At 41.2% G+C, this 17,463-nt stretch overlaps 1 protein-coding gene across 8 annotated transcripts in view; it reads left to right on the top strand.

Moving 5' to 3' along the window:
* Positions 1 to 17,463, top strand: part of RFX3 (regulatory factor X3) — a 444,526-nt gene that overhangs the window by 325,050 nt on the left and 102,013 nt on the right. The window lies entirely within an intron of this gene.

Below are 17,463 nucleotides of genomic sequence, written 5' to 3'. Positions count from 1 at the left end.
GTGGAATACTTTAAATTATGAAAACTGTTATGCTTTTTAAGGGCTTTCACTAGGTTGAGAAAAATGTATACCCCTTGTTGGTGATTTCTATATCTTACTAATACCTTATAAACCCTGTGCTTTTTGTTTTTATAAATAAGATGAATTTGTGTGTGTCTTTTTCTGTAAACTACCACAAAACTAGTACATTTGTTCCATTTGGCTTTTCCTGAATGAAGTTTCGTGTCCGTAAGGGTACCTGATCCTGCAATCTTAATTTCCTGCTGAACTGGCCTTCCCCCTGCCCCAACTCATCACCTCCACAGCAGCAACAATGTAAATTTGTAAATTTATACCAGTTGTGTTTTTTAGCCACTTTGGATGCAGTAAGATTGGGGATGTTATAGGAGACTAAGAACTATTACAAGTCACCATGATTGTTTTCATTTGACCATGTGAGGTTTTGCTTGTGATCTGCTGGGTCTCCGAGTTTACCGGAAATGAATTCAAATTCTCTCATTCTCTCCTGCCCACCAGCTCCCTTCAGCGCTGGTGTGCCCCAGGTCCGTACGTTCTGCTTTACCCTTACTGCACCTTCTCTCTCCTTGGGTGGTGTCATAGAGTCCCATGATCTCAACCTGTCACCTCCATGAGGGCTGGAATTCTTGTCTCGCTGTAAATCTAACACCGGAAGAGTGCATGACACATAGTCAAAGTTCAGTTATGGTTACCTATTGTTATGATAACTAAGCCCCTTGGAATTGTCCCTTAACTCTGCACCAGTTTTATTGTCATGATTAAGATACTTAACTATTTTGAGCTTTTGATGATTCTTTCCTGGGAAGTGGGAGGACAAGGATCTCACTCTTATTAGGCTGTTATGAGGATTTGAGGAAATATCTTTTCAGCAACTTGTGCAGGGCCTGGGAGACCGTAGCTGGCACCAAACTGAAAGCTCCTCCCTCGTCCTGACCCTCCCCTCCTTTCGCATTGCTTTCGGTCACTGAATCCATCTACATTCCCAATGCCTTAAAACCTCTATTACCTATAGAATACAGTTCACCTCCCCGCCTTGGCATTCACCCATTTCCTACCTCTCCAGCTTCATTTTCCATTGTTTTAAGAATAACCAACTTTGTACGGGTTTCCTCAAATACTGCCCCCTTTCGTGCCTGTTTTTTGGACGTGTGGTTTTCTCAGCCTTCCCAGTTCCCTACACCGAACCTCGTGGGATCTCTGTAGACCGCACTCCCTTGTCTCCCAACCTTGTGCCCTGGACCCTTGGCTCTCTAGTGCGGTTAATTTCCCTCCCCCTGTAGGATAAGGACAGCACTGGACCCTGACCTTCACTTCCAGTATGGTGCTGTGAATGCTTACACTTACTAGCAAGAGAATGTCATTCTCTTGTTTTATTTACAGCGAGTTAGGAGACTGACACGTAGTAAAGGGCCAATGAGTTTCTGTTGCTCCAGTGAATCCAAAACTCTTTACATGTGTTCAACACACTCTGAATATTTTGTTACCTGTTTGTTGCGCAGGACCGGGGCCTCCTGGAGTCTGCTTTTAGAATCTCTACCATAAACCCACACTACGGTTGGCATTTACACACAAAAAATAGATCCACCTGCCACTTGGGGTGGCATACTATCAAGGAAAACATAATGGGTTTCTAGATGCTGCTAGAGATCACTCAGTTATATTGTCATTTCATCCTTGCGTATGGTTTCTCTGTCACGAGAGCCCCAGAGTAAAGCCATTATCTACTCTGCCTTTGCTCAGGCGTGTGCCATCTCCTACCTGGTTTGTTCTCCCCGTTTAAAGGCATCCTAGACAAAGCCTGAACAATTCAGCCCCCTGCAGCGGACGGCTGAGTCACCACTCTACTTCCTGTTACTGTAGCATTTCGTCTTATGTGTATGACAGCGTTCTATCAGCAGAGAATCCCAGAAAATCTGACAAACAGAAGTTTGAACAAAGTAGAGCTTTTATTTTTGTCAGGTCACAAGAAGCCCAGAGGTTGCATGTTGTGCAAATCATTAGTACTCCATGGTGCAAATGTAAAGTCAGCCTTCTTAGAGAAAGTCTTCCAAGCTGACATACAGCCGAGGGAACATAGCTGGACTGGCCACAGCATGGAAATGCTCCAGGAGATGAAGTCTTGCCTCACAGAGTTCTGCCTATTTCTGGGAACAGGGGCAGTGAGCCTTCACGGGCTGCATAGTAGGGAAAAGTGGCTTGCTTAGAAAGGGAGGAAGTGGGTGCCTGTCATTCTCAGTTCCATCAGCCTCTTCTTCCGTCGGGATTCATGAGGTCTGCTGAGACAGGTTGGAGCCAAACGACGAAAGGTAATAGGAAATGAACCTTTAGAAACATCCAGAACCGTGCTTCCTTCACCGACATGGGTTTAACCCTCAGGGATGTTAGAGCCAAGATTTTCTGCTAGGTTGATGAGATGTCTGCTTCGGTTGGGACCATCGTAGCTACATTCCAGATGGGAAGAAGAGCATATGTGTACACATGTGTATGCAGATATGTGTACACATATGTGTTTATGCGGCCACGAACATGCACACAGAGGCTTTCCCAGATGCCCCCAGCTCCCTTTAGCTTCTCTCTCTCGAGTATAAGCACATCACAAGGCAGTGGTTAGCTGCAAGGGGACCTGGGAACGCTGGTCTGTAACGTCCATGTTTGCGGTAGAAAGCAGCAGGGGACCAAGGGCATTGGAAGGGGCGCGGAGACAGTGTCTGTTCTCATCCTTCCTCACTGGTCCAGGGAGAGGCCGAGAGGGGCCGGTGGTCCAGAGAGAGGCCGAGAGAGGCCGGTGGTCCAGAGAGAGGCCGAGAGAGGCCAGTGGTCCAGAGAGAGGCCGAGAGAGAGGCCGAGAGAGGGCCGGTGGTCCAGAGAGAGGCCGAGAGAGAGGCCGAGAGAGGGCCGGTGTGTGGCTTTGTCCAAGATATGCTGCCTGCTTCACTCTCATCCGTCTGTGCTGTGGAGGTGGTTAGCTTTTCCAAAAGTGCTTTCTGTAGCATCTTATAAATAGTAAACACTCAGGTCACTTTAACTATTGCTGTGAAATTATATACTATAAAAAAAGTTAAGTACTATAGTTCTTCTTTTGATTATTTCCGGCTCCTTTTGAGGACCTGAATTCTGCCTATTGCCTCATGCCTTTTTAAACTCTTCGGTCACGGCCTTTGGGGTCTTCTGAGCCATAGGCAGATGTGAGATCACTTGCAAAACCTTGGAAAAACAGCGTCGCTAAAGTTGACACTTCAGAACGAGAGAGCCCATTTAAGTACAGAAATGATTCCAAGTAAATATCTCATGTCAACATGTATTTGCTCTGGCTCACGGTGTCTGTGTATTAGATCATGACTAATGAGTTCTAGGTCGTGAGTTCATTTGCCAGAAAGTCCAATAAGCTTTGATCCGGTCTCTGTGGGCCTGGATCGTATCCCCATCTCCAGCTGCAGGGGCCACATGTGTGCGGAGAGAAGATACAGCTTCAAAAGCCTTTCATTAAAATTTCCATTCCAGTGCAATTTTTGACTAAAAATCCTGTAGCAGCACATTCATATTTACTAAAGAAAAACTGTCTTGTCATGAATTATCCTCACAATTGTGGCAGGTAGAGGACTATGAATACTGATTCTCAAATATAACAAACTTTTTTTTTTTTTTTTTTTTTTTTCCCAGAGCTTAAGCTCTTTCGATCTTTCTGTGATTTTGGAGGCTGTTATTTGACTCTGTACAGTGTTTGTCTCAAAGGTTCACTTGAGAGGGCTTATGTTCCCTCTTTTTCTTTTTTTTTTAAGATTTTCTTTTTTAAATTTATTTATTTGACAGAGAGAGATCACAAGTAGGCAGAGAGGCAGGCAGAGAGAGAGGAGGAAGCAGTCTCCCTGCTGAGCAGAGAGCCTGATGCAGTGCTTGATCCCAGGACCCTGAGATCATGACCTGAGCCGAAGGCAGAGGCTTAACCCACTGAGCCACCCAGCCGCCCTGTTCCCTCTTTCTCTTTAATGAGCTTCCCTCTGTGTTAGGAAACAGTCCTCCCCATTCTCGAGTCTGGCACACTGAAGTCTTGTGCTAGCTTATGCGGATCCCTGACCTGGGTCTCAGGGAGATGCCTACTTCTAGTGCAATCATTGAGGCTTTTCGCTAATGACACTCCCGGAAGACAGGCATGTTGGTCTTTATCATGAACCTTCGAGCACCTGGCACCTGCCCTTACAACCTGTTCACGCCTCGTCAGTGCCAGTGCGCTGCTGCTCGTGTTCCCAGGGTCCCCATGCCGTGTCACCAGGATGCACAGGGCCTCCCTTGCGAGGTGGTCATAGCCCTCCCAGAGATGTGCCATCACTTGTGAACATGTGCGGTCGTTATAACTGGATGATACCCGAGTGTTTCCTCGTCGTGAGGATGGGCGACTCCCACAGCCTCACAGGCCGAGACTGATTTCTGGTGCTGGGTGTTCGAGAGCAGCTCTCTGTGGAAGGAAAAAGGGAACAGAATTGGCTTTTCCTTCTGGTAGTTTTCCCATGAATCTTTTCCAAAGTCTGGATCATAGTCTTGTCTTTTTTTTAGAGAGAGAAAGAGAGAATGAGCAGGCGTAGGAGCAGAGGGAGAGGGAGAAGCAGCCTCCCTGCTGAACAGGGAGCCCAACACAGGTCTTCATCCCTGGACTCCCCGATCATGACCTGAGCCAAAGGCAGACGCTTAACCCACTGAGCCACCCAGGCGCCCCAGTCTTGTCTTTTTCTACAGATTCTTAGAATTTATGATGGCTGATAATTTAGAATGCTGTAATTAAACAAGCTGGGAAGCACTGCATACCGTGGAGACACAGCCCAACGCAATTACTACTTCCTGCAGTAGCTCAGAAATCAATTTTCTTTAATAGAATGATATTTTTTTTCTTTCCTTACCCCTTTTTTTTGACTCCTTCTTGCCCCCACAATCAGTCCTCCATCATGTTAGTCAAAATGGAAATAAAGACATCCTGCTCTATCATGGCCAAGTTAAGAAATCTTTTCTTTTTTTTTTTTTTGAAAAATGATTTTAATTTTAAAGGATTGTCCTATATCAGCCACTCTTTGAAGCTCGTCTGCTGTTCAGAGACGATCAATATTTTGAAATGCCAGTGTGCTGACTGCCTGCGTATCTGCTGCGGTGAGACTGGCCTGGTTGGAGGTCTTCTCATCATCTTCCTGTTTAGCTCATAGATTTCTCATCAACCCCAATACAGAATTTTATAGAGTGTGTTTCAGAGAATGTTAGTCCCATGAGAGTATTCTGTGGTTATATAAGCAGGGAGACACTGTGCCAAAAGCCCTTCTTTTGAGGACTCTAAATTTCTGTTTGTCTTCCGAAGGCTCTGAGAAGTTCCCTGGAGAAGAAGTGCAGTGCCTTAGAAAGTGAACCTCAGAATTCTGTGATCTTGAATAGTATGGAGTCCTGTCTGTGGTGTACTTTGGGTTTTGGTACATTATTAATGTCTGGACAGAGAACAGATTTGTTCAAAATCCATGAGCATTCATAAAGGACTCAACATTTTTTTTTTAAAGTTCTTATTTATTGTAGAGAGAGAGAGAAGTAGCACAAGTGGGAGGAGCAGAGGGAAAGGGAGAGGGGAGGGAGAATCCCAAGCAGACTCCGTGCTAAGCGTGGAGCCCAGTGTGAGGCTCCGCCCGACGATGCTGGGATCACAACCCCAGCCAAAACTCAGAGTCAGACACTTAACTGTGTCACCAGCTGCCTGAGGACTTACATTTTAAAAAGTCATTTCTTGAAAATCCTACAGTATGTGCATTTTCTGAAGCTACTAATTCCTCTTTTCGTATACTTTTTTTTAGAAAGAAATTTAGTGGCAAGCAATGCACTGTTTATTTTATGTTTATTATTATTATTTTTTTAGACGGAGATTGAGAGAGCGTGCGAGCAGTAGGTGGGGTGCTAGGAGGCAGAGGGAGAGAGAGAATCTCGAGCAGGCCCCGTGCTCAAGTGTGGAGCCCCACACGGAGCTCGATCTCATGACCCTGGATCATGATCTGAGCTGAAATCAAGAGTCAGATGTTTAACCGACTGAGGCACCCGGCGCTCCTTTTGCATATACTTTTTAAATGCTTAAATAAGAAATATGAAAAGGGATACTCTTCACATTCCTTTTTTGTCGGTTAGTGAAATAGGTTTCAGGATTTGCAGGTACGATTATGTTTTCTTATTAACATTGAAGTACTTCCTACTTTGAAGAAACCGTGAAGTTTCCGTAGTTGAGACCGGGAGGGTGTTTTCTGCATTTATCCTTCTACTGATAAACACATTCAAATTGGTATAGGATTTGGTTTGTCATTTGGGTTTCAGGAAGTATAGAGCTGATTACTTAGGAAGCTCTTGGAGAGAAAACTGCCCTTTTCTATGGAAAAGCACACTGAGATCTCTCCGTGGTTAGAGATGGCTCCATTTCTTCAATAACAAAAATTCCCATGGGGCCCCTGGGTGGCTCAGTCAGTGGGGCGTCCAAATCTTAATTTCACCTCAGGTCATGATCTTGGGGTCCTGAGATCAGGCCTCGCATCGGACTCCCAAGTTCAGCAGGAGTCTGCTTCTCCCCTTCTCTCTCCGCCCCACCCCCCAACAAAGGTATGTGTTCTGTCCAGTGAGTAAATAAATCTTTAAGAAGAAAGAAAAGAAAAATTCCCCTCTTTTCAAAAATGGAGGACTTTCAGATACGGCTTCTCAGAATGTTGCAGTTAGGTAGGTTTCGAGATTGTGAATTCCTATCCTTAAAATTCACAGATGAGTAAGTGGAGTCCCAGAGAGGTACAATGATTTGCCGAGCTAGTTAATATCTAGAGTTCATATTTTCTGACCTTCAACGCATGGTTCTTTCCAATGATCTGCAAGTAAAGGTCTTTTGATCCTGAGTTATAAGCAAACATTTTTGTAAACTTTATACTTTATACTATTGCATGATTGTGTATCTTATTATATTATTATATATCTTATTAGATTATTATACTATAAAAGTATAAGATGATCTTTTTTTACTCTTTAAAACTAAGAACGTTGTTATTTATATGAATCTCTTTTCATGTTTTTAAAAAAATCATCATATACATTTATAGTTAAATATATTTCGTGAGTATTTAATGTTCTTTGGATAGTCATAAAATGTATAGAAAAGTTCATATGTAATAATTTTTCAACACTGGACATTTTAGTTAAATGGCTTCCGAGAGGAAGGCTATATTATCTGACTGTCCTGTCTGTATCACTTTTTATTATTTTTCATTAGTAGAATGAACTGATGCACATTAAGGGTAATTTGAGATGTGATATTTTCCTATCCAATAGCTTGTTGTCTAGAATAGTTCTCCACGATAATAGCTGGAAGAGTTTGGACACTTATTTTTTTTTTTTTTTCCTCCTCTCTTCTCTCCACACCTTTTATTAAGAAAGGAAGAAATGGAAGAGATCCACATATCCTTTTATAGGTGTAGAAACAAGTTGGGTCACTAGTTTTCTTAAATGAATTGCTGATACCCCTTTGGGTATCATGTCTCCCACTACCTACACTGTCCCCTCAACAAACAGCATTTTTGCATCAAGATTTCCTAATCCTAATGGAATGGAATTAATAGTTAAAAGCGTTACTTAGTAACCAGGTCAGGGACAGAGAGCATAGGGGAATGGGAAGTGGGGTAATTAGCATTGTCTGAAAAAGTATATTCACTTTTGATATAGGGATTCTTCTAAAACTAACTGCAAAAGTCAAACTTGGTAAACATTTCCACTTGATCAGTATTTGAAGCTGGAGTGAGAAATCTCTGTTGAAGGCATGTAGTTGTGAAGGGTCTGTTTGTTATCATGATCTTGTGCCTGACAGAGCAGCTGTTTGCCTGGCCTTAGCACTCTGTTTGGCCTCAACAGCACACATAAGTGTGTTAGCTGCTTTTGTCCATTTTTTAAATTATCCATCTCTGACAAATGCCTGGTCTGTCTACTCCTCATGCTAAAACCTCTCTGGATTGACCACATATTCTTCCAAGCTGGCTTTCTTCACATTACAATGAAATGGCTCTTGTCAAGGTCATTGGTGACCTCCAACTGTTAAGTCTAATAGACATTTTTCTAGATTAAATTTTCTTAATGTCAAACAGCCACCCTGCCAGCTGCTCTGTTCTTGCTTGAATCATGATCTCCTCTTGGCTTTTCTGACTGTGTTCTGTTTTCTTCTGATCTTGTCAGGTCTTCCTCATTCTTATTATTGGCCACACAATTTTTCTACAGCCAAAGTTCTGTGTAACTTTCCCTACTGTTCTCTAACAGAGATCACATTTCTTTCACAACACTTAATGATTATCTGTCGTTGCTGTGACTGTTTTTAACTTACCTAACACTTGTCTTTCCCCCACCAGAATGGGAGTTTCATGTAGTCAAGTGCCTGGGTTTTGCTTCCCATTTTCTGATACCTAGAACAGTTATTGAAAGAGGTGCTCAGGGCGCCTGGGTGGCTCAGTGGGTTAAAGCCTCTGCCTCCGGCTCAGGTCATGATCCCAGGATCCTGGGATCGAGCCGCACATCGGGCTCTCTGCTCGGCAGGGAGCGCTCCCCCCACCTTTTCTCTGCCTGTCTCTCTGCCTACTTGTGATCTCTGTCTGTCAAATAAATAAATAAAATCTTAAAAAAAAAAAAAAGAGGTGCTCAATCTGTATTTGTTGAAGGGATTCAATAAAAGATAGCATTTAATGACATGGGAGGTAAGAGCGGGCTACTTGGTTGGTCTATCTTATTTCTCATTTATTTTTGCTGTGAATATTTTCTGTCTTTAATTTTTTTTTTTTTTAATTGAAGTATAGTTGACCCACGGTGTTCCATTAGTTTCAGGTGTACAGCGTAGTCATTAACAAGTCCCTACATTGTGCTGTGCCCCTCACAAGCGTGGCTGCCATCCGTCACCATGTAATGCTATTCTAATACCACTGACTGTATTCCCTACGCTGTACTTTTTATCCGCATGACTGACTTATTTCATCATGGGAAGCCTGTATCTCCCACTCCCCGTGCCCCTTCCTTCTGGCTGCCATCAGTTTGTTCTCCCTATTTATAGGTTTGTTTTGCTTTTTGTTTGTTTGTTTGTTTCCAGGTATGAGTGAAAGTATATGGTATTTGACTTTCTCTGTCTAACTCATTTCACTTAGCATGATACCCTCTAGATCCACCCCTGTTGTTGCAGATGGGAAGATCTCGTCCTTTTTTATGGCTGAGTAATACACCATTGTGTCTGTATACCGCATCTTCTTTATGTTTTCCTCTGTGGATGGACATTTGGGTTACTTCCATACCTTGGCTATTGGGATTAATGCTGCAGTAAACAATAGGGGTACATGTATCTTATTAAGTTAGTATTTTTATTTTCTTTGGGTAAATACCCAGTAGTGGAATTACTGGATGAGATGATATTTCTATTTTTAGTTTTTTGAGGAACCTACATACTGTTTTCCAAAATGGCTGCTCCAACTTAACATTCCCACCAATTGTACATGAGGGTTTCTTTTCTCCACATCCTCACCACACTTACTACTACTACTATTACTACTACTACTACTACTATTACCAATACTACTACTAATACTACTACTTCTTCCTCTTCCTCTCCTTCTCCTTTCTTTTAAATTCTAGCTATGCTGACTTATGTGAGGTGGTATATCATTGTGGTTTTGATTTGCATTCTTCCTGATGATGAGTAATGTTGAGCATCTTTTCATGTGTGTTGGCCATCTGTAGGTCTTCTTTGGGAAAATGTTGACTCAGGTCCTCTGTCCATTTTTAATTGAATTATTTGTTTTTTAGGGGTATTAAGCTGTACAAGTTCTTTATATATTTTACATATTAACCCCTTTATCAGATATATCATTTGCAAATAAGTTGGTTGACTTATTTTGTTGGCAGTTACCTATGCTGTACAAAAGCTTTTTATTTTTATGTAGTCCTAATAATTTTGCTTTTGTTTCCTTTGCCTGAGGAGATAGATCTAGAAAAATGTTGCCAAGGCCAATGTCAAAGAAATTACTACCCATGATTTCTCAAATGAGTTTCATGGTTTTAGTTCTTATACTTAGGTCTTGAATTAATTTTGAGTTTATTTTCATGTTATATGGTGGAAGGAAGTGGTCTAGTTTCATTCTCCAGCTGGCCAGTTTTCCCAACACCGTTTTTTGAAGAGACAGTCTCTTCTCTTTTTTATTTTCTTAATTCCTTTGTCATAGATTAATTGACATATAAATGTAGATTTATTTCAGGGTTCTTCTGTTCCATTGAGGTATGTGTTGTTTTTGTGCCAGTACCATACTTTTTTGATTACTGCAGTTTTGTGTAGTATATCCTGAAATCTGGGATTGTGATACCTTCAGCTTGTTGTTTTTTCTCAAGATTGCTTTGGCTCTACAGCATCTTTGATGGTTCCAGACAAATTTTAGTTTTATTTGTTCTAGTTCTATGAAAAATATTATTGTGATTTGGGGAGAGATTGCATTGAATTTGTAGATTTCCTAGGATGGTATGGATAGTAAACAATATGAATTCCTTCCATCCATGAGCATGGAAGGTCTTTCCATTTGTTTGTGCATTCTTCAGTTTCTTTCATCAGTTTGCAGACTACAGGCCTTTCACCTCCGTGGTTAAGTGTATTCCTAATTATTCCATTCTTTTTGGTGCAACTGTGCATGGAATCATTAAATTCTCTTTCTGCTACTTTGTTATTAGTGTATGGAAATGCAACTGATGTCTGTGCAGTAATTTTGTATGCTGCAACTTTACCGATATGTTAACTTGGTTGTTTTAAATACATAAGGGAAAATGATTGGAACTGAATTGAGAAGCTGTTCACATAGTGTTAACACAGCTTTTTTGGCGGTGGCTGGGAGGAGGTTCTTCTTTTTTCCCCCCGCTGCAAAACATTTTTGGGCTTATGTGCATGTATGTGGTTGCTCAGTTTTTGTTACTGTTTTCAAATATATAAGACAGTATTACTAACTGTAGTTACAGTGCTGTACGTTAGATCCCCAGAACTTACTCTTTAACTGAAAGTTAGGTCCTTTGGCCATTATCTCCCATTTCTCCCAGCTCTAGCCTCTGGCAACAACCATTCTACTCTTTATTTTTATGAATCTAATTTTTTATATTCTGCATCGAAAGGAGATTATATAGTACTTGTCTTTGTCTGACTTATCTCACTTAGCATTATGTTCTCAAAGTGTTCGTAGGTTTTTGTAATGGCTGAATAACATTCCATTGCATATATGTCTACCACATTTTCTTTATCCACTCATCTGTTGCTGGGCACTTAGGTTGTGTCCATGTCTTGGCTATTGTGAATAATGCTGCAGTGAATAGGGAATATAGATACCTCTTTGAGATACTAATTTCATTTCCTTCAGACATACACCCAGAAGTGGGACTACGAGATTATATGGTCACTCTGAAATAGACACATGGGCCAGTGGAACAGAATAGAGTGCCCAGAAAGAAGCCATAAACTCAACTATATGCAGCCAACTAATCTTTGACAAGGACTCAAGGATATATAATAGGAAAAGGACAGTCTCTTCATTAAGGGGTACTGAAAAAAATTGGACCTCTACATGCAAAAAGGAAGAAAGAAATTGGATCACCCTGTTACAGCACTCACAAAAATTGAAATAGATTTATAGACTTAAGTATAAGATCTGAAACTATAAAACTCCTAAAAGAACACATAAGGCATATTTACCCTCCTTGACATCAGTCTTTGTAATATTTTAGGTATGACACCAAAAGCAAAAGCAAAAATAAACAAGTGAACTCATCCAACTGAAAGGCAAAGGAAACCATCAGCAACATGAAAAGGCCATCTAACAAAAGGGAGAAAATATTTGTCTGCCATGTATCTGAGAGGGGTTGGTATCTGAAGTATTCGGGGGACAGACACAACTTTTTGTTTGCAAAAAAGCAAATAATTCAATTAAAGAATGGGCTAAGGACCTGAATAGACTTTTTTTTTTTTTTTCCCCCAAAGACATACAAATGGCCCACAGGTAATGAAAAACTTCTCAGCATCCCTAATCATCAGGGAAATGCTGTTAACGAAAAGACAAGAAATAACATGTGTTGATGAGGAGGTGGAGAAAAAGGAACGCTTGTGCCCTGTTGGTGGGAACATAAATTGGTACAGCCATTATGGAAAACAGTATGAAATTTCCTCAAGAAAAATTAAAAATGGAACTACTGTTCGATCTAGCTTAGTTTTTCCTATTTATAAATTTAAACCAGGGACTGTGGATCAAAAGTTTCAATGCTCCATTTCTGCCAACGTTGACTGAAGTCCGTATGCTCTTCCCTGACTTACCTTATCAGGACAAATGACATGTACATGTACTTGTTACGTGTACCTCATCGGTGTGCTTAAAAACCATTCTAGCAATGGACATTGTGCTAATGCTCTCAGGGATGGCTACAACAGACTGTACAGCTCCTATATGATAGCAGACTTTAGACTTTTCAAAAAACTTGGACTAGAAGAACTAATAGTTGTGAGATCATTTTTTCTTTCATGCCTGTGAACTGTGGGTTGCACATTTTTAGTATCTTCCGGTATTGTGGTTCTTAAAGTTTCACAGACCAGCCGCACTGACATCATCTGAGAACTTGTCAGAAGGACCCAGCTGGTCTACTGGGTCAGGAATTTTGGGGGTGGGGGTGGGGGTGGGGTCTGGCCATGGGTGTCTCACAAGCCCTCCCACTGATTCTTATGAATGCTGAAGTGTGAGAACCACATTTCTTTATAAGAATTAAAGAATTTAAATACAAAGTGCAAATGTCTGGTTATCTTGATGTAGTGGTAACAGGAGGATACGAAGTTCCAGTTCCAGTACTCCAGACATTATCAACGTATTTGGTAATGAAAATACTGCATGTGAATGGGAAATCCCAATTAGTTGTTGCAAGAATTCTTATCGACTTTTACCATTCATCATTGCATTTCCTCCCTCGTTTTGGCAACAATTCAATAGATGCTTTTAGTTTTTACTTATTGTTACAGGAGTTGAAATGAGCAGAAGTAAGTCTGACTTGTGAATTTAAATCAAGCCAAGGGTTTTATTCACGACATTGAGTAGTATTTCTTTCTTTATTTTCAGTCTTGTTTTTTTATTCTTAGGTAATAATAGGAAATTAAATGTCATGTCACTTGACTTCCCTTTGGAATTACCATTTACCCTTTGGTGTCTTTCACAAAATGGACATGTCCCCACTCAGTGGCATCTTCTGGCTTCAGTCTAACTGGAAGCATTTGAGAGATCTGTTTCAAAATTCAAATAAATCATGCGTGCCAGCCAGCTGGAAGTTATATCCCGCATGAACGCAGTTTGTTGAAGATTCCAAATAATAGCTACTTCTGTGCGGGGCTTTTGTGATGCACATTAAAAACTTCATAGTGGAAAACTGTTTAAGGCAGGGTTCTTGATTTTAAGCAACAGAAACCAGCTTTGGGTTATGTGAGCAGAACACAGGATTTATCGAAAGGTATTTGTGACTTAGAGAATTTCAAGGATGTCCGGAGAATGCAGCTGAACCAGGATGGGCATGACTGGTGTTAGGCATCCAGACTGTAGACGAAATCACATCACAGAAGTCCAGTGAGAACAGCACATGCTGCCACAGTCTCAAATCACACACCCGTGCCACCTCTAGATTCTGGCCGTGGCTGTGTTAAGGGGGGTGACAGTTCCCCATCTGTGTGGTTCCCCTAGTCCATAAGTGAGACAGTAGATCCCTGCTTTTACAAATAATTCCCCCTCATTCCCAAATTCTCCCAAGTTTCCTCTTGTGCTCTCAAACTTTTGGAAAATACTTAAGAAGACATTCTGGCTACACTTATTTACCTATTTCTTCGATCTGGTTCGATAAAATGAATATTGCTTTCAGGACACTGAAACGCTTCCCAGTAAGATTACCTCCTATCCTATTTCATGAACATGTTCCAGAATCACCTCCCATGACCCCTCTGCAGTCCTGGGCCCTCCCTTCCTCATGGTTTCCAGTTACCTCTCTGGCCTCAGGACTTTGTTCAGGTTATTTCTCTAGCGGGAACAGTCCCCTAGCTAAGCCTCCTTACTCCCACCCCAGCTTAAAACAAAATTCAAAGTTCTTACGATAGTTCCTAACAGTGTCTTTAAAACTTAGTGAACTACTATCCGCAGTGACAAGGTGAGATGTGTATTTTATACTCAGGTAAATACACACATGCACCCAGGAGTATATGCACACGTATGTGCACACACATGCATACCATGCATTTAAATGATAAAAAATAAATGTTGCTCAAAATAATGCTTATCCTTACAAGGTGTAGTGTGCTTGAAATGTTGGCTGGTCTAGGCCAGTCTTTTTTTAAATAGCTGTTGTGACCTATTAAAATTGTGAATGTGACCCACAGTTTTAAAAAAATATTTACACTGTTTGCATGTTTGATTTTTACCCACTTTTCCAAGCTCGTTTCTTTCTGATACCCTCGTTCATCATATCCAGCCATTCTAGACTTGTGATTTCTTCCTAAATATCAGGATCTTTCTTGTGTTGTGGCTTTTCACATGCAGTACTCTCTTCCTGATATGTTACTCTTTTCTGCTTTCCACAGGGCTGACTCCTTTTCATCTTCTAGTTTTTTAAGCTAAATCTTTCCCCTGTGGGATAACATTACTTGACTCCTCTGATAACGCCACCACCACTTATTTGCTTTCATATTTGATTTTTCTTCCACAGACTTAAGAGAATTTCTAATTATCATATTGTATTACTTATTTATGTGTTTTGTTTTATTTTGGTTTTTTTGGAGAGAGAATGAACAAGTGGGGAGGAGGGTCAGAGGAAATGAAGGCTCCCCATGAGCAGGAAGCCCAAAGCCAGGCTTGATCCCAGGACCCTGAAATCATGACCTGAGCCAAAGGCAGACATTTAACCGACCGAGCTACCCAGGCGCTCCTGCATTTCTTATTTTTGAGCACCTACTCCTCCTCTAGCCCTCGTGACCGTAGATATCATGTCTCTTTTGTTCTTTGTATTTTAGTTGCCAGAATAGATGCTCAGTAAATATTTGTTAATGTGTACAGAGTCGCCTGCAAAGAATAAAACGTTCTCCCCGTGTGAGATACTATAATGATCTGCTTTATCATATTCTATCTCCATGGTACATTTTCTGGTGTAAAACTTGCAAGATACTCTTATTTCCTTAATTAACCATTTTCAGGCCATTGCTTAATCCTCTGGCTGACTAGCTTATTGGCGGGAGGACATTCAGAATCTGGGCAAAACACAAAACACACAGTTCAGAGATACTCTATACCTGGAGTTGTGGATAAGACACTTGACGCTAAAGAAAACAGAAAATTGGTGATAGCTAAGGTAAATTGGCATAATCATCCTGGTGAAAATGCAAGCAGGGAATACGCAGGGTCATGCTTAGCCCAGGTGTGTGCCGAGGCATGATGGGATGCAAACAGCACTAATTTACTGAATTCAATGGATCAGCCCTGACATTTACATAGAATCTTATAAAAGAGTCAGCTACGAAGCAGCATCTGTTAGCAAGTAGGCACGTATCTACGTATTTACATTCATTACTGGATACATCTGCGGAACAATGGAAAGGCTTCTCTTCTGCTGTAGAAATAATATGACACATTATTTTCATAACAGTCTGGCAGTCAATAAAGAACTTTTCAAATGCGCACAGGACTGCTTGGGAATTTCGCTGTTTCAGGAACGTACGGTCCAGAAATAGTAAGCTGCTTTCAGTCTGATATGCCAAATATTGAGTAATTTTCTGGGACATATGTTTTGGAAATTTGGGGGGAAAAGAGTGTTCGGGCAATATCTCTTATGTATTCATTATGCAGTAGGAAAAAGAGGCTGATCCGAGCCATCAGAATTAGAGTCATTCCTTCCAGTACCTAGGAAAGATCTTTGTCCTGTTGGTGATTCTTTTTCTTTTCTTTTCTTTTTCTTTTTAGCATACATTTTTCAATATTTCTCCAGGAGCTTAAAGCATTTAGACATGGCAGAGACCTTTTGGAGTTATCTGTGCATGACTTTGGCTCTGGCTCCTCTGGAAACAGGACTCCCAACGACGGGTTAATGCTTATCATCCTAACCTTTAAAGGACAGGGACTAAGGATATTGTGGTCCGCCTCTATGACCCAGTTTAAAAGTCTCCTCCATTCCCACTGCAAGGGTACATTTGTCAGAAGACAAATTCAGAAACCTTCCACGACACTTCATTTCCTAATAAATTTTGTCCTTCCCTCGAAAGGCCAGTCTTTATCCCAGTATGTGTCTGTGCAGTACCCCAGTCTTGTCTCCTGTCCCAGGGGTCATGACTGAGTGATGAGGATAGCTCATGAGTCAGGTACACTCTTCATTGACTTTCCCCTTCTCCCATTCTTCTCTTACTTTCTAACTCACCAGTGATCTCTAACTACTAGAAGAAAGTATGAAAAGAAACGTGGGTTGCCATGTTTTCAAACTGACTTGAGAGCTGTAGAGATTTTAGGTATCTGTGATGCATTGGTTTGTATGCCCCTTGTTCCCTGAGAACTCCAGAGGTATGCCCCACAGCTGGAGTGACTTAAATCCCTTGGAATGTGTCTCTTATGGTAGCATACTGACTTCCATGATCATAGAACCTCTAAAATCCAAGTGTGTGGTGGTAAGTATCCTCTGAAATAACCCCACCTTCTCCGTCTCTCCTCGTTTGTCGTGGGGAGGACGTCTCCAAAGTTTCCATTCTGAGTCAGAGAAGAGGAGAGTGTAGTGCTAATGAACAGTGAGATCCAGATGTAAGCAAATCCCAGAGAGCAACAAGGAGCTCATGGGTTCCCTGTAAGACCTGTAGGGGCTTTTTCCCACAGTCCTTCACAAATACTGACAAACAGAAAAAGCTGTTTTTATGTGATGAAATGGTTGAGGACATGGGCTAAATGCAGACTCCCAAATCTATTTTTTTTTAAAGATTTTATTTATTTCAAAGAGGGAGAGAGGGAGAGACCACAAGCAGGGGGAAGGCAGAGGGAGAAGGAGAAGCAGATTCCTAGCTGAGCAGGGAGCCGACCTCAGCCAAAGGCAGACGCTTAACCAACTGAGCCACTCGGGTGCCCCCAATATCTACTTTTTCTTTTTTAACTATGTTTACTTTAGACAAAGCTAGGTAATCTCTTTAACCTTTTCTAAACAAGAACTCACCTTATCTCTGAACTAGAAATTATACTAGTACCTATCTCATAGAGTCGTAATGAAGATTAAATTGAGTCAATACCTGAAAAGCACATTAAATAGTGCCTATTGCATAGGAGATGGTCAGTAAATATTAGCGATCATTAGCTATTGTATGTTTCACTTGTGAAATCAGCTTTGTGTGGAGAGCATGCTTAATCATTTTGTTCAGAC

The sequence above is a fragment of the Mustela lutreola genome, chromosome 12 (assembly GCF_030435805.1).
Source record: "Mustela lutreola isolate mMusLut2 chromosome 12, mMusLut2.pri, whole genome shotgun sequence".
NCBI classification, from domain to species: Eukaryota; Metazoa; Chordata; class Mammalia; order Carnivora; family Mustelidae; genus Mustela; species Mustela lutreola.
The sequence above is the reverse complement of the archived record's forward strand: the minus strand, read 5'-3'. Positions and strand labels throughout refer to the sequence as shown.